General features: G+C 35.2%; 1 protein-coding gene across 2 annotated transcripts in view; it reads right to left on the bottom strand.

Annotated features, from left to right (window-relative positions):
* Window positions 1-667: 667 nt before the first annotated feature.
* CDC27 (cell division cycle 27) overlaps window positions 668-18,721 on the bottom strand; it is a 135,349-nt gene continuing 117,295 nt past the window's right edge. For both annotated transcript variants that reach the window (XR_008916395.1, XR_008916394.1), the window contains exon 20: window positions 668-4,759. The gene's annotated coding sequence lies outside the window, so the exon portion shown is untranslated. The remainder of the gene's footprint in view (window positions 4,760-18,721) is intronic.

Raw genomic sequence — 18,721 nt, forward strand, 5'->3', positions numbered from 1 at the left:
TTTGTTAGGGAATCTTAGAACGACGAGCGTGAGAAGTAACAGGCCTGACCCTGAGAGGGTAAGGCCAAAGTCAACCATGTTATGCCTCTTTTAATCATCTATTTTTACTATTGCTCCGCGTAAGATGATAAATGACCCTTGTTTTAGGGTCTGCCTGATGCATAATATAGTTTGCTCCAGCTACTTATTTAAAGTCTGCTTGAATTTGTTCATTTCAAATGTGTTCCTTATAAATAACATGCTACTGGATTCTTTCTAATCCTTTCTGCTATCCTCCTCCTTTTTAGGGGTAAGCTCATCTTATTCAAGTTCAGAGTTATTATTTTTATTTTTAATTGAGCTTTTCCTTTCACCATATCTTCATATACTTTCTCCTTTCTTTGCCTTTAGTTACTTTATTTATGATGAAGAACAGAGTATCGAGAAAGGATTGTATTCTATACTTGTGATCTATATTTTATGCAATTTATTTCTATTTCATGACTCCTCTATTCTTTCCCATTTCCAGTTCCCAGGTATAGGTTTCTCTTTCTTCTTTTTCATTCTTTCTTCTTCCTTCTTTCCTTTCCTTCCTTCCTTCTTTCCTTTCTTTCTTTCTCCCCTTTCTTTCTTTCCTCCCTTAACTCCTCCCTTATCTTCTTCCTTCCTTTCTTCCTTCCTTCCTTCCTTTTTCTTTCTTCCTTTCTCTCTTTCCTTCCTTCCTTTTTCCCATCTATATCCCTCATGTTCCATACTCTGAAAGACAGAGATTGCCTTGCTTAAGACTAATCCCACACCTTTCTGCCCCCACTATATTCCAAAGGGAGTTAATAATTTTTTTCTCCCAATTCTGCATGTGTGTATTCAATCCTTTTTTCTAGTTCAAATAATAACAATAATATCTAGCACTTATATAGCACTTTAAGGTTTGTAAAACATGTTGCAAACATCTCATTTGATAACACACAACAATCCTAGAAAGTAGGTGCTACTATTCCTATTTAATAAATGATAAAACTGAGAGAAATCAAAATAACTTGCCTCAGTGTCTGATGTATGTAAATGTCTGATGGATAATGTGAACTTGGGACTTACTATCTCCAGGTCCAGTGTGCTCTATCTACTATGCCACTGAGAAACCTCACACATAAATAAGCTTCCTGTATAGTTTTTTCTCCTAACTTTTTATACAGTTTCCTTGTAAAGCCAAATTATATAAGATAAATGTAATCCCTTCCACCTGAATCAGTTGTTTTTCAGTCATTGTAGTCATCTCCAACTCTTTGTGAACCCTCTGAGTTTTCTTGGCAAAAACACTAGAATGGTTTGTCTTTTTCTTTCTCTAGATCATTTTTACAGATTGGAAAAGGCAGAGCTAGGGGACTCTCTCCAGGGTCACATAGCTAGTAGGTATCTGAGACTAGATTTGAACTCATGAAGATGAGGAATTTCACTCTATGCACTGCACCATCTAGCCTTCTGAATCTACACTCCCTCTTAATCCTGTCCTCTTCTGGTTCTGTGCTAGAATTAATCTTTGTCAAGTTCAGTTGACAGTACAGTTCATGTGCTTCTCTTCTTTCTTCTTTCATATTTGTATAGTCTAATTCTTTAGCAACTCAACCATCTGAGATAATGTTTCATCCTTTCCTCTCTCTCTTCCCTAATGCATTCCTTTTCTTTTTTCCCCTCTTCTCCTCAAAATATAACAAAACTTTCCTTAGGTCTTTTGGTTTACTGATTATGTTTGACCTGGGAAGACGGGGTTCTGAGGGAACACTTGCTATTTTCCCTCATTCAACTATAAACACTTAATCATTGTATTGTCCCTTCCAAATGCTCAAAAATATTAACTTTTTGTGTTTTTTTTTTGTTCTATGTTTGCATTTTAAAGTGCTTATTGCTTATTTCATCAACAATACTTATAAGTGCTCTATTTCATTAAAAATCCATTTTTATTTAGTTTTTCAAAACCCTTTCTGGTTATTCTCAGCTTTGCTAGACAAGTTGTAAGCCTTTTGTCTTTTAGAACAGTACATGCCAAATTTTCCTCTCCTTCCTAGTGATAGTTGCAAGTGACTATAACTCCTTAGTCAGTAAACAAGCACTTATAATGGGCCTTACAATGTGCCAGGCACTGAACTAAGTACAGAAGAAGCAGATAATAACAATTCCTGCCCTCCAAAAACATGCAACCTCATTGAGCAAACATTGTGTAAATAATTAGTACACATAAGATATATCCATAGCAGATGGAAAGTTACCTCAGAGGGGGGAAAGTACTACCTCAATTCTCTCTTTGTGATTACTTGTAGTTTTTTGTTTTTGTTTTTGACTTGGAAGCTCTGGATTTTGACTATGATATTCCCGGGAGGATACATGAACATAGCAAAGTGAGCACATGCTTTTCTTTCTTTCTTTTTTTTTTAACCCTTACCTTCTGTCTTAGAATCAATACTAGATACTGGTTCCAAGGCAGAAGAGCTGTATGGGCTAGGCAATGGGGGTTAAGTGATTTGCCCAGTCACACAGATAGGAAGTATCTGAGACTAGATTTGAATCCAGGACCTTCTCTCTCCAGGTCTGGCTCTCTATCCACTGAGACAACTAGCTGACCCAAGGATATGTTTTTCTACGTGATCCTAAGACTAGATCTCAAGTTCCTAGTTGTTTCTTCTGCTTCATGAGTCCTTGATCACAGGTGCCAGTAGATGTTGGTTGTTGTCCTTCATACTTGAAGAGGACAAAAATGACTTCCACTATGTTGAGGTCAATGTACAGTGTCATTAAATAACAACCCACAAATAAATGAGTGAACAAAATATTTATTAAGCACTTACTTTGTGCAAATAATTGTGTTAAGCACTGGAGATACAAACAGAAAAGGATGATAGTCCCTGCTCTTCAGGAGCTCACATTTTACTGGGGGAGATAACACATTAGGAAAGTTTCAGCTTCAAATCAGATGAAAAGATTTAGGGTGCAGCAGCAAGGGAGATGGTAATGCTGCTTCTTTAATGTCATTTTCACTGACAAAACCTTATCAGTTTCCATTGTTGAACAGTTTGACAGTGCCAAGGACTTTAGTAACAGGAACTTTCTTTTCTAGGTCCTCAAAGGATGTACCAAAGCTTCTGTAGGATGCATAGTCAGACTGCATCTCCATAGTGATTGCTTCCTAGGATAATGGCTGAGGACAGTGGGCTGGAAATATCACTTTTCTCAAAGTTCTTGATCAGGGTCCTGAGCTGTCTCCATTAAACTTTAAGAGGAGATGGTGGTCAAAGTTATGGTACTGGTTTGACTTCCTTGAACATATTACCTTGTGTCATTGCTTCTTCTCTGATGTTGCTTCAGCTTTGCTTTATGTGTGGCATTAAGCTGATTGGCAGTTGGCAAGGATGGCTTGGCTCTTTCTCCATTGGAGTTGGTTCCCCACTTGATCTGTTTAAGGGCTAGATAGGAAGTAAGACCAGTAGTCTGGGGGTACTGCCATTCTCAGACTATGTTCCATTCTCTGTGCTTTTCTGCCTGTTGGTGGCAATTGGTCAGCAGATATTACCAGTGTTGAGAGGGTCCCCTTTTCCACAATTATTTTTTTCCCTCAATGATAGTTGCACAGAATAAGATGCATATTTTCAGACATAGTTAATTTGGGGATTTGTTTTGAATGAAAATTCATATTTGATATGAGGGGTTTTTTTCTCCCAACTTTTTTGGAGAGAGAAGTTTGAGGGAAGAGGAAAGCTTGCCAAAGTGGAAAAAAATGAAGAAATGTAAGAAAAAAGGTTATTGAAGTATTTTTTTTTAATTTACAGAAACTGAGGAAGATCAGTAAGGAACACAAATAAGCAAAACTCTTTTGAAAACATGTTAAATTTGTATATTTAATATGAAGGGGAAAACAAAGGTGTATGTTATTCAGATTATTAGCTGCATGTGTAAAACTTTTTCTGTTTTTATTTGCCTGGTGGACATGGTCATCTTATTTGGTGTTTAAGTGCATAATTTAAAAAAAAGTATAGCAAGTAATGGGCTTTGTATGGTTCTCATTTTCTGTGTCTTTTTATAGACTCTTATAAGCCTTTTATTTTTGTCTTACTGTTTCATGTTCTAGGTATTTGTTATTGCATGTTTATGCCTTTTTTACCTTTAGCATTTCTGTGTGGTGGAGAAAATAAATAGTTGTCCTATGCCTGATATTTACTGCTTTTTACATTTAGCACCTATTCTAGAAGAAACTCCATTAATAGCTTTGGGGAGACCCTATACATGAGATAAATCTAAGCTGGATCACTATGTCCTGACCTATTTTCCACAAAAACCTCCTGAAATAAAGCTTAGCTTTGGCTTTATCCTCTTCATTTTTACCATCATCTGTACCCTTCTCATGCTTAGCTTTCACAAAGGCAGGTTGGTGTTGCTTGATTTTCATCCCTTTTATGGCACAATCTTTTCTTCATTGCTTTCTTTTTCAACTTCTAATGTTGTTATTATCCTGTCTTTATCTTCTTTGGGGGAAGAACCCCCATTTTCTTTGGCTCATCTTGATTTTTTAGTAGCCTCACAAAGATTCACCCAGATCAAAAGATAGATCCATTAATAAGGACTTAAGACAAAATTGGTAGTGGCTTAAAGTGTTAGTGGTTTCGATCCATGAATATCCCATTGCTGATGGTGATTGAAACTAGACCATCGATTTTCTTAAAAAAAAAAAAAGTTTTTTTTAACATCCTTTTTAAAATGAGCCTTAAATTCTCTCTCTTCCTTCTACCTGCCACTGAGAAAAGGAAGCAATATGATATCAATCATACATGTTAAATCATATAAAACATATTTCTATATTAGCCATATCACAAAAAAAGAAAAGAAAAAGAAAGCAAGAAAATTATCCTTCAATTTGCACTCGGAGTTCATCTGTTCTCTCTCTGGAGGTGGATAGCATTTTTTCAGCATGAGTCCTTTGAAAATGTCTCAGATCATTATATTGATCAGAGTAACCAAGTCTTTCACAGTTGATCATCCTTACAATATTGCTGTTAACTGTATACAATGATTTCCTAGTATTTCTCACTTCACTTTGCATCAGTTCATGTAGGTCATGCCATGTTTTTGTTTCTTTCCTGAAATAATCTCCCTTATCATTTCTTATAGCACAGTAGTATTCTATTACAATCATAACCCACAATTTGTTCAGCCATTCCCCAATCAATAAGCATTCCCTCAATTTCCAATTCTTTGCCACCACAATAAGACCTGCTACAAATATTTTTGTATATATAATTCCTTTTCCTTTGCTCTTTTTTTGGGTACAGATTCAGTTGTGGTATCACTGAGTCTAAGGTTACACACAGTTTTATGGTCTTTTGTAGCCCATAGGTTTTCAATAAAGTTGAAAACAGGTGAGTACCTATATATTAGTATATTTATCCTTATCTCCTAGGTAAATTTCTTAACCTTTTGTTACAAGTGGCATGATGCAAGCTTATTTTCAAATATTCCATCTCCATTTGTGATTTTTTTGAAATTCTGAACAATTCTGCTTCTTCGCATATCACATAGTTATCAGAATTCATCACTGCCTTAACTGGGGATGAAATTTTCAGGACTACCAGAAGTGAAAAATTCCCCAAATACTTTTTGGCTGGATGTTTTAGCTAATGAAGATGCCTACATCTTACTGGCTTACATGAGTTTCTTCTGAAAACAGTTTTAGCCTTAATGAAAAAGTGAATTTTGTCAGTAAAAATGATCTTTTCCCCATCTTCAGAACTTAGAATTGTTTTGTCCCTGAAACAAAAATTCTTTTTCTTCACAGCAAAGGTTAGTAACTGTCTTTTTTTTCTAATGATATTCTCACTGTTCTCCCAACTTGAAGAAACTTACACCATACTAGAAAAATCTGTGATAACCCATTCAGCTGCTGGGTCCTTCTGAAGGTCTTTGTTTTCTGAGGATTAATTAGACTGTTTCACAGCAATATTTTGTCAATTCTTAGTACTATTTTTCATTTAAAATAAAACTTTGCTTTTTGCTTTGCTGTAACTGAGCTTGATTCAACCTGGATTTGCATTACTCTTGAAACACTTGACTTCCATGCCAGCTCATGGTACAATATTACAATATAACAGATGAGAAATTTAAAAGCCATAATTTCTGCATATTGTCTTGGAGTAACACCTATTCTTTAAAACTATAAAATTAAAGATATGATAAAAGAGAGGAATGAAGCACATGTGTGTGGAACAAAACCTAGCATTTATCAAAGGGAGAACTACAAGTGGGAAAACCAGCTTATTCCAGGTTCACATGGTCAATGACATATTTTTTGAGTCAGCCTAGTGAAATTAGAAGCATGCATTTTATGGTCATTAGGTTGTGGGAAAACACACTTGAGTTTGTAGCAGGGTCTTGCCCCAAGAATGGGAGGCTCAAAACTCCATTCAATCCAGAGATATGAAAGAATTTTATTTAAGGAAGAAGAAGTTTAGGATGATGGAACAGCCTGATAGCTGATGGAATAGACTGAGTGGCTGAAACTGTGGATCAGAGTTTGCATATTTATTGAGGATATGGGGGCTTGTTACCTCCCATTCCGGGGAAATCTCTACCTTTTCCCAGAATTTCCTATTCCTGGACATTACAAGTCATTACAGGTAGGAAAAACAAAAACAACTCAGAAGATGAGATAGAGAAGGTGGGTCCAAATCAAGGTGGAAGTGTATTTTGGGGTCTGACACTTCATAGGTGAACTTGAGGACACCAAAAATGGAATGAGTACATGCAGGTTTGGGGGATTCCCCTGGACTGCCAGAGCCACTAGTGCCCATGTCCCATGTTTCCCCACATTGTCCCACCTGCTATCATTTATCAGTGCAGAAGATGTCTCACCATCCTTCTGGAATGCTCTCATAAAAGATGGGAACATAGGGAGGATATAGTACAGTAGACAACCATTCAAGGTGATAATAATGCCAGCAGTTCAGAACTAAGGTAAATACAGAACAATATGAGCAATTAATGATACATAACAACACAAAGCTGGTGTACAGAACACAACAGTATAGAACCATTATAAATGATTAACAATACAGAATGGTTAACTGATTTATTCATCAGTAATTAATATAGATTAATCAGTAAATAATCATAATTAATACGGATTTCACAATTTATGCTTTACTAGTGCTAACTGGTGAGAAATACAAGATTTCAGAACATGAGGGTTCTGCTTCTATCACTGCCCATCACTACCCACCTCCATCAATTGCTGTCACAAAATGAAACTATTAAATTTACTTGTGCAAAGTAATTCATGTGCCACTATATCTCCTTCATAGGATTATGAGATTCAAATGAGATAATATAAATATATTGTGAACTTAAAAGCACTCTATAAATGTTGGTGATCATTCTCATTTCTGTTAAGTATTATCTGCTAGGCATTGTGCTAAGGACTGGGAATAAAAATCTAATCAAACAAAATATTTTCTCTCCTTAGGGAACCCACATTCTAACAGGGGGAAAATATGTATACTTATATATATGTGTGTATATATATATATTAATATTAGTTAGAAAGGTGGGGAAGGGGTGCTAAGGGTGTACAATGGCACACATTGGATCTTGCCAGAAAGTAGCACCATGGCCCTAGTTCTAGATAAGATAAGGTTAAAGCTTATCTATTATTACCCAGAGCCTGAGGGGTGGGAGTCAGAATTCCAGTGAGAGAAGTGAGACTAGAGTGCATGATATTGCATCCATTTTAATTTAGAAATATCTCAAAATCTTTGAGATTATAGTTTTGGAATAAATACAGATTTTTTTCTAATAAAGTTAATAATAATAGTACAAAGCACCATATTAGACTGGGTATATAAAAGCAAAACAAAAACCAGTCCCTGCCTTTTGAGTTTACCTCCTACTGATGAAATCCAGTATGCAAACAGATAAGTGGGCACATGATAATTTGAGTAAGGAAGCAACAATAATAACTAGGAAAAACTTCCTACCAGAGTTGAGCCTTGAAGGCAGACAAGGATTCTAAGATTTACAGACAAGGAGGTGGTATACACTAGCTGTAGGGTCAACTTGTGTAAAGATGAAAGATGGAATGAGTTCAGACAATAGCAACCAGTTTAGTTAGGCTGAAATATAGAGGATATGAAAAGGAATAATATGAAATTAGCCTAGAAAGTTAGGCTGCAATCAGATGATAAAAGATTGATATGTTGAGCTCAGGAGTTTGTGTTATATCTTTTTATAGCTGTGTGGAGGGAGAAAATGAAAGTAGGGAGGACAATAAAGAGAGTATTCCAGTAACCTAGGGAGAGGTAATGAGTACCTGAACTAAAATGGGACCTGGGTGAATGAAGGGACATATGTGAGGTAGAACGAATATATAATTCTCAGAGTAACATTTTGGTTTGTCAGTAAATTACCCCAGTGGAAGTTAGTACAAGATTACTCCACCCTCTTTGAAATATAAAAACCTCTTAATCCCCTTTGGTTTGAGGGAAACAGTAACAATCAATGTCTCTGTAAACCTTACTCCATTCATTCAAAAGGAAAACCTCCATCTCCATCCCTTGTAAAATGTTATAATCCTTTCAGGGAGGCAAGATTGAATCAAGATTTTCTTATAAATAATATTTTTTTGGTAAATCTTTGGATATTTTGTCTTGGGTCAATGACTTGAGGCATTGCCTCACATTTCTCTCTCTCCCATTGCATTTTAACTGATGGGATTCCCTGGTCTCATTTTGAAAAGTGGCTAAAAAGGGTACATCTTGTTACTTCAGGATCCCCATAAACTTCCATTTCACACAGACAGATGTGAAAACAATTTGGATATGGGGGTATTAAGGAAAGAAAATGTCAAGGATGAGTTTAAGGTTGGCAACCTGGATGACTGGAAGAAGGATGGTCATTTTGTTAACAAAAATAGGAAGGGAATGGATTTAGAGGATGTAGCAGGTATATTGGCATCACGGAAGTATTATTGATGTATTGATATTGTATCTTATGTATTCATATATCAGACTCCTGGTCATGTTACTTATTGATTATTGTATTTCCAAATCTTCAGTCCAAAGGACAAAAGAACTCCTGAGCAGGACATTATTTGCTAGGGTCCTAGCTTATACATTGTTATACCACATTCCTTACCAAGTCACAAGCTTGATTAGCCTCCTCCTTTTGTTTCTGTATTGAGTTCTTTTGTCCTTTGGACTGAAGATTTGGAAATACAATAATCAATAAGTAACATGACCAGGAGTCTGATATATGAATACATAAGATACAATATCAATACATCAATAATACTTCCGTGATGCCAATATACCTGCTATGCTACAGAGGAGAAGAAAAAGGGTTGCATTTTGGACATATTTGAGTTATACATAAAACATTCAGGTGGAGAGTTCAAACAGGCAATTGGTAATATGGGGATAGAGCTCATCTGTATAGAGATGACAATGAATCTATTAGAAATGATGAAAACACTTGAGAGGATATTAAGAAAACAAGAGGGCTGACGATGGATGACTTGACAGAGCTTGGTGGATGACCCATTGGCATACTGTATATGGATAATGATCCAACAAAAGAAACAGAGTAGTAGTGGTAAGGCTCTTCCAGCTTTAACCATATAAAGTAATGTCAAGTAGTTTCAATGGTTTAAATTAGTCATCCCCAGTTTATTGTAGAATACCTACTTATGAATTATTCATAATTTATCCAATGATTAATTTGTTCATGTATTAGCAGTCTATATAGGAATGCAATAAGAATTCCCAGTAAATTGTGCCCATGTAAGACACCAAACATCCCCCAAATATTTTTTCTGTTTCATGTTCATAGTTAGATCTCATCTTGCCCCTGAGAAGCCTTGTCTAGGTTTTTCTATGTATCTTGCCTTCATCTAGTTACATTTTGTTGTGGATATTAGTGTAATACTTGGAAGTACCACATGCAATCCAATCTATTATTCTATTCTATCAATTCTATCAATCTATTATTAAATTTTGGGCCAATTCATTGTTTTTTTGTATCATCTATTTAAGATATATAGATATAGATATAGATATAATGATTGGCTGTGGTGCAATATGGGGAATATATTTTTTTCCTACTCTGTTATTCTAATGTGTATAGCTAGGTCAATGAAAAATGATTTAATTTTCAAAAAAGTCTTGCAGATGGCATGTTTACCAAAATGTTTATAGTAGAATATTTTGGGGTAAGGAAAAAAAGGAAAAATAGATGCCTAAAGACTGAAGGCTTGTGGTTTATGAAAATAGTGGAATACTATCATACATAGGGTTAGGAACTGAACTCCCAGGTAAGGAAACCTTCTTTATGAAGTCAGGTCAGCTTGTTTTCTGAAACTTAGTCTTAAAGAGTTACCTAGAGCACTGCGGTTAAAAATGACTTACTTGAAAGGAGAAAGGACCTTTTAGCACAAAAAAATTTTTTTGTAGTTTTTTTTTTAATGGTAGCAACAAATTGGAAAGTAAAGTGACTCCCTTTCATTGAGGAATAGCCGAACAAGCTACAGTATATAATTGTAATGGAATACTATTATGCTATAAGAAATGATGGTGAGGATCCCTCAGAAAAACTGGACTTGGATAAATTGATGCAAAGTGAAGTCAAGAGAACCTGAATATTGTACATAGTTACAGCAATATTTTTTGATGATCAGCTTCTCAGCAATACATTGATCCAAGACAATCATAGAGACTCATGATGAAAAATACCATCTGTCTTAAGAGGAAAAACTGACATAGTCTGAATATAGACTAAAACATATTATATTTTCTTTTCTTTTTTTTGTTATTTCTTCAATAAAACATCATATAAAATGTTTTTAAATGATTATACATGCAAAATCTATATTAGACTGCTTATCAAATTAGAAAGGTAGGAGGGAATGAGTAAAGGAAGGAAGATGAGGAGGGAGTAAATTTGAAACTCAAAATGTTTTAAAATGAATTTTTAAAAATGACTTGTCCAGGGTCAGAGACAGGTCTTACTCCCAAATCTTCTTGACTTCAGAGTTCTCTTGGCTCTCTATCCTTTACACTGCTCCCTATTTATTGTGCCAAAAGTAGTAAATATAATTAATTCAGTGAAATAAAAAGGTATGGCTTAGTGGAAAGAATGTTGGATTTTAAGATAGGTCCAAATTTGAATTCTAATCTGACACTTAAACTCTGGTATGACATTTAATCAAGTTATTTCATTTCTCTGGGTCTCAATTTCCCTATCTGAGAAATGAAAGAGATGGACTAAATAGCCTCTAGGATATTCTTCTGAGAGGTAAAGGGCTAAGAAAGTAATGGGCAAAACTGTATAAATAAATGCTTTATCCCTTTCCTTTCATACATTCAGAAACTTCTTTTTGTTCTCTAGCTATCTGAATTGCATGACTTCTGTGTCTTGTCTGCCTCTGACTACCTTGTTGTCTCTTACTGCTCCCAGTGTCAAAATTCCCAACAGAATGAAACTAAACTGCAGGCATTAAGAAAACAATCTGATTAAGCTAGATTATGGTAAGAACAAAATCAATCTTTAATTGGTAGAGTTTCAGATAGATGTGCTATGTCTTGTCAGAACATAAATTCATTCCTCATCCATAGATCTGACAGGTAAACTATTCCATGTTCCCCTAATTTGTTTGTGGAATCATTATTTTATTTTTTTTTTCTAAATCATGTATCCATTTTAACTTTACCTTGGTATATGGTGTGAGGTACTGAACTGTGTCTAATTTCTGCCATACTGTTTTCTAGTTTTCACAGTAATTTCTGTCAAATAATGAGTTCTGTTAAAAGTTTGGATCTTTGAATTTGTCAGACATAGGTTATGGCAATTTTCTATTGCATGTTGAATATCTAATTTATTCCATTTGTTCACTACACTATTTCTTAGCCAGTATTTGATTGCTTTGATGGTTGCTGCTTTATAATATAGTTTAAAATCTGTTGTAGCTGTCATCTTTCTTATACTTTTTTCCTATTAATTCCCTTGATATTCGTGGCTTTTTGTTCTTCTACATGAATTTTATTATTTCTTCTAGCTCTACAAAATAAGTTTTGGGTAGTTTGATTAGCATGGCACTGAATAAATTAATTTAGATAGAATTATCATTGCTATTATATTGGGTTAGTCTGCCCATGAGCAATTAATTTTTTTTTAAATTTTAGATCAGACTTTGTGTGAAAAGTGTTTTGTAGTTGTGATCAAATAGTTCTTGGGTTTGTCTTGGCAAGTTGATTCTCAGGTATTTTATATTGTCTACAGTAATTTTAAATGGGATTTCTCTATAGCTTGCTGTTTGTACTTTACTGGGAGTATAGAGAAATGTTAATTATTTATTTGGGTTTATTTTATATCCTGCAACTCTGCTAAAGTTGTGAATTGTTTCAATTAAGTTTTTTGTTGATTTTCTAGGATTCTTTGAGTATACCATCATATTATCTGCAAAAATCAATAGCTTTATTTCCTCATTACCTATTCTAATTCTTTCAATTTCTTTTTCTCTTTTAACTAGCATTTCTAGTGCAATATTGAATAGTTGTGGTGATAATGGACATTTTTGCTTCAACCCTGATCTTATTGGGAAAGCTTCTGACTCATTCCCATTATAGATAATACCTGTTGTTGGTTTTCAACAGATGCTAATTATCATTCTGAGAAATGTTCAATTTATTCTAATGTTCTCTAGTGCATTTTAATAGGAATGGGTATTGTATTTTATAAAAATCTTTTTTCTGCATCTATTGATATAACCATATGGTTTCTGTTGTTGATATAGTTAACTATGCAGATAGTTTTCCTAATACTGAATTCTCCCTGCATTCCTGTTATGAAATCCACCTGGTCATACTGTATGATCCTTATGATTTATTATTATAATCTCCTTGCTAGTATTTTATTTAAAATTTTGTATTTTAAAAAAATTTGTATTTTAAAATATTGTATTCATTAGGGAGATTGGTCTATAGTTTTCTTTCTCTTTTTTTTCTTTTCATGGTTTAGAATTCAATATCATATTGATGTCATAAAAGGAATTTGGTAGAGTTCCTACCTCAGCTATTTTTTTTGAGGAATTTATATAGTATTAGAACTAATTGTTCTTTAAATATTTAATAGAATTTACTTGGAGTTCATTTGACCCTGAAGCATTTTTCTTAGAGAATTCATTGATAGCTTGTTCAATTTCTCTTTCTGATTAGGGTTATTTAAATATTTTAGTTTCTTCTGTTAATTTGGGCAATTTATATATTTTTTAAAAATATTCATTTACTTTGATTAGGTTGTCAGATTAGCATATATTTGGGTAAAATAAACTCCTCATAATTGCTTTAATTTCCTCTTCTTTGGTTGTGAATTCACCCTTTTCATTTTTTATACTGGTAAATGGATTTTCTTTCTTTCTTTTCTTTTAAACCCTTACCCTCTGTCTTAGAATCAATACTATGTATTGGTTCTAAGGCAGAAGAGTGGTAAGAGCTAGGCAATGGGGGTCAAGTGACTTGCCTTTTACTAATCTCTCCTTTGATTTTTAGGATTTCTAATTTGGTGTTGAAGAGAATGAGAATCCTTGACCCTTGATTTTTTGAAAAAATATGATCCCAGATATTAGAATCAGTCAGTAGTTAGCCAGAGGAAGTGATTAATCTGGAACAATGATTGACTAATGATTAATAGAATTATAGTAACTATATTTTATAAGATTATTAAGCAAACTGAACATAATGTATTAAGCTGTTTTCTCTGTAACCTCATATAAGCTATAATTTCTGTAATACTCTAACTTCCCTATAAACCAGAATTTTGCAATAGGATGTCATTCAGATGGGACTGTGGCTTCTAAGCGGAATATCTACAGGTTGTATCCTCTGAGCAGAAGGCTTAACAGTATATGGCACACAGAGATATCTGAGGCAGAAAAATATCTTGATAGAAAAATACCTTATAGAGATATCTCTCATTTCCCAACTTGCTTGCTGTTTGTACTTTACTGGGAGTATAGGATTGGTGGTTGCCTATTGATGTGGGATTTTGAATGATCTAATGTTTGGATATAAAAAAGGGAGAAAATTCTCATTGTCTTAGATGGGAGAAAACTTAAGGACCCAGTTTTGTTTAAAGATACTAGTCTCATGGGGGAAGCTGAGTAGCTCAGTAGATTGAGAACCAGGCCTAGAGATGGGAGGTCCTAGGTTCAAATCTGGCCTCAGACACTTCCCAGCTATGTGACCCTGTCCAAGTCACTTAATCCCCATTGCCTAGGCCTTACCACTCTTCTGTTTTGGAACCAATACACAGTATTGATTCCAAGACAGAAGGTAAGGGTTTAAAAAATAAATAAAGATACCAATCTCTTTCAATAAACATATTATTGACTTGGAACTTTGCATCTTTGTTTTCTTTCAGATTGGCTGAAAAATATTCATCACAGTGTTTAATTTGGAGGTTTTTTTGGTACTTTTCCTAGTATTTTTAGTTGCATGCCTAATTTATTGACCTATTCTTTCTCTATTTTATTGATATAAGCATTTAGAGATACACTTTTCTCTCTAAGTACTGCTTTGGCTGCATCCCAAATTTTGTGGTATGTTGTCTTTTTGTTATTACTTTCTTTAATGAAATTGTTGATTTATTCTCTGACCCACTCATTCTTTAGAAGCAGGTTGTTTAGTTTCCAGTTAGTTTTTAGTCATTTTTGTTTTTCTGCATCCCTTTGTTGAATGTAATTTTTATAGCATTATGGTCTGAAAAGGCTGCATTTAATATTTCTGTTTTTCTGCATTTTGTTGTGCAGTTTTTATGTATAATTACATGATTTTTTTTTGTAAAGGTGCTATGTACTGCTGAGAGAAAGGTATATTCCTTTCTATTCCCATTCAGCTTTCTTCAGAGGTCTATCATATTTAACTTTTCTAAAATTCTATTTACCTCCTTTTTTTCTTTGTTTATTTTTTGGTTTGAGCTATCTAATTCTGAGAGGGGAAGATTAATGTCCCCTACTATTATTGTTTTATTGTCTATTTCCTCTTATAACTTCTATGACTTCTCCTTTAGGAATTTGGATGCTATAATATTTGGTGTATATTATGTTTAATATTGACATTACTTCATTGCTTATGGTACCTTTTATCAGGATGTAGTTTCATTTCTTATTTCAATTGGATCAATTTTTCATTTTTGTTTCTTTCTGAGATTATACTTGCTGCCTCTTTTCTTACTTTAGCTAAAGCACAATAGATTCTGCTCTAGCCCTTTACCTTTATTCTGTGTATCTCCCTACTTTAAATATGTTTCCTGTAGATTGTATATTGTGGGATTCTGGCTTTTAATCCACTCTGCTAGAATCTTCCATTTTATGGATAAGTTTATCCTATTCATATTCATAGTTATGATTACTGTGTTTCTCTCCATCTTATTTTTCTTGTTTATCCTTCTCTTCCATTCCTTTTGGCCTTTCCCTGTTCACAAATATTTGTTATTTTTTTACTTCTGACTACCATCTCCCCAAGTTCACTCTTTCTTTTGTCCACCCCTTCTTTTCTTATTCCCTTCCCTTCTCTATAGGGTAAGGTAGGTTTCTATAGTTGAGTACAGATGTTATTTTTTTAATTAATTTTTTAAAATTTAGAATATTTTTCCCATGGTTACATGATTCATGATTCCTGCCTCCCAAAGCTGACAAGCAGTTACACTGGGTTATACATGTATCATTGTTCAAAACTGATTTCCATGTTACTCATATTTGCAGTAGAGTGATCTTTTAACACCAAAACCCTAATCATCCCTATCAAACTATGTGATTGATCCTATGTTTTTCTTCTGTGTTTCTGCTTCCCCAGTTCTTTGGATGTGGATAGCGTTCTTTCTCATAAGTTTCTCTGGACTTTCCTGGGTCATTGTATTGCTGCTAGTAGAGAAGTATATTACATTCAATTGTGTCATAATGTCTTGCAGATGTTATTCTTAAAATATTTATAATACTTGAAGTATCTAAGGTACCTCAAGTACTTAGGATTCGTTAAGATACTAAAGATATTTAAGAATTTTATCACAATGAATAGCATACATAGACAGAAAGCAGGGAGTAAGTTAAATATGATGGAATGATATCCCCCCCCCCATATCAAAAAGAAAAACAAAAGATAAGAAAGAGGAATACACTGGGAAAAGAGAAAAGAAGAGAAAGTTGAGGGCAAATTATCTCCATGAAAAGGCAAGTAAGAATTAATACATTGGAGGAAAGGTAATAAGGGGTAGTGGGTAATACTTGAATCTTACTCTCATTGAAATTGGCACAAAGCAGGAATAACATCCACATTCAGTAAGAATGGAAGTAAGAAGAGGAGGGAGAATTAAAAAAAAGGGGAAGTGGACAAAAGGAAGGGCAAACTTGGAGGAGAGAGTAACTAGAAGCAAAAACATTTGTGAACAGGGAAAGTCTGAAGGAGGGTTTTTTTATTTGTTTGTTTGTTTTTTGTAGTTGTTTGGAGGTGGGTGAACTTGGAGTGTTCCTTACTCCACCATGTTGGCTGCCAGGAGCAGAGGTGTATTTAACCACTTTTTGGCCTTTCTATAAAATGAAGGAGTTGGATTACATGAGCTTTAAGGTTCCTCCAACTCTAAATCCATTATCCTACGATGTAGGATGTACTGCTTGAAGGAGTTGGGAAGAGTTGGACTTGGTTTCCATCTCCCTCTCTGTTAGCTTCCAACCTGGAGTCAGAAGCCTGAAATATTTATTCCCTCCAATCTTCCTACCCTCCCACTCCCATAAAAGCTATGGTACACCCCCAGGGCAAGCAAGCCTGAAGCATCAAGGCACCCTGAGGGAAAAACAGATGGTGGCATATGCAAAGACCATCAAACCACTACCATTACTTCAAAGACTAAAGCCCTCCAGACACTGAAGGAGATGTTCCAGAATTCTGAACCTAAGAGCCCTGGGAATCCACCTACCTTCTGGCCCCTAGAACCCAAAGGAAGGAAGCAGTGGAGAAGTCTTGACTCTGACACATATAGGCTATGTAACCCAGGCAAATTGTTTAATTGTTCAGTGCTCGAGGCAACTTCCTCACTGTTAACTGCTGAACAGGTATGGACAAGCATGTAAACTCTAGAGCCCTAGGAATGACAATGCTTCTCAGACCCCCACTGCTTCTAGCCCAGGCCCTATAATCAACAGTCTGGGAAGAAACTTTCCTGGATATGCACAAGATGTTGAAGCTACTCCTTTGTCAACAGTTTCTGAAGATCCAGAAGAGAAATTCTGTGTCACCAAAGTTCTTGGCACTGTCAAATGTTTCAAAATCAAGTCCAGACAGGCCTAGAGATGGGAGGTTCTAGGTTCATATATGGCCTCAGACACTCCCTAGCTGTGTGACCCTGGGAAAGTCATTTAACACCATTGCCTAGCCCTTACTGCAATTCTGTTTGGGAAGGTAAAGATTTAAAACACACACCTACACACACACACACACACACACACACACACACACACACACACACAATCAAGTCCAGATAAGATTTTGTCAGTGGAAAAAACATTAAACATGACGAATTAACATCTTCTTTGCCTTTGTACACTAGGGACGATGGGGTCTTCCCAACTGACTTATAGTGGAAACCTCCTCTATGTCTTGTTTCTCCCATTAGAAGGTGGATTCTTTGAAAATAGGGACCATCTCCACTTTTCTAATTGAATGATCATTTATCACAATGCTTTGCTATTCAAGTAAGCACTTAAATCACTTAAATATTCTCTCTCCTTCCCTCTCTTTATTTTTCCTTTCTTTCATAGTGGAAGAGAATGGGCTTCAGACCCAATTCCCCACATGGTATAATTCAACACTTCTGGTGAGATGTCTACAACTCTGTTATGCCCTACTCTAGGTCCAGGCCTAGCCTTAACATCAGGGCTCTGTTCCTGGGAGCTTGTTATGTCTCTGCTGTCAAGAAACAAGAGACCAGATTAATAATGGAATAATTAGGTTTTGTATAAAATAGGGAACCAAGTGGGCATCCAAATGAGCAAAGAAAAGGACTTGTCAAAAGGACATAAATGGATTATTTATTAACTGGAGAGGAACCCAAGCACACTGTAAAGGGAGGGAACACTCATTAATCAATTATGCAGACCAGGAGTCAAAATTGTACACTATAGAAGGATTAGGGACTGGAATCATGATTTTATTGGTATAGAGAACACCTAGGTAAGGAAATTCCCTTTACCATGCAGCTCAATACTTCCTCTGCAATGTAGTCTTAGAGAATTGCCTAGAGCTCTGAAAACTTAAGCAACTTGCCAGGGTTACATAGCCTTTAAGTGTCAAACACAAGACTTGAACTCACATCCTCCTGGTCCAAGCCTGGCCCCTTATCCATTATATGATACAAAGTCTCTCTAACTACGAAACTCAGTCTAAACCAATGAGAGAGCAACCAGATCTACAGTTCTAACACACTCAGCATTAGCCCCAACATCATTTTGAACTTGGGTGTGTCAAATCATCCTCATTTTAAGGGGAGAAATATCAAATGTAGAGGCTTGCTTGGAACTGGGTTTTCTCTGTTCTCTGCCCATCATGAGGTTTCCTTCTTTCCTAAGGCTGTGAGAAATACTGTGTGTCAATGGCCGACATGTACTTTCAGCACTGAGGGAATTGTGTAACTGGGTGAGGGCCATCCTGCTTTCCCTATCCCTAGT

Source organism: Monodelphis domestica, chromosome 2 (genome assembly GCF_027887165.1).
Source record: "Monodelphis domestica isolate mMonDom1 chromosome 2, mMonDom1.pri, whole genome shotgun sequence".
NCBI classification, from domain to species: domain Eukaryota; kingdom Metazoa; phylum Chordata; class Mammalia; order Didelphimorphia; family Didelphidae; genus Monodelphis; species Monodelphis domestica.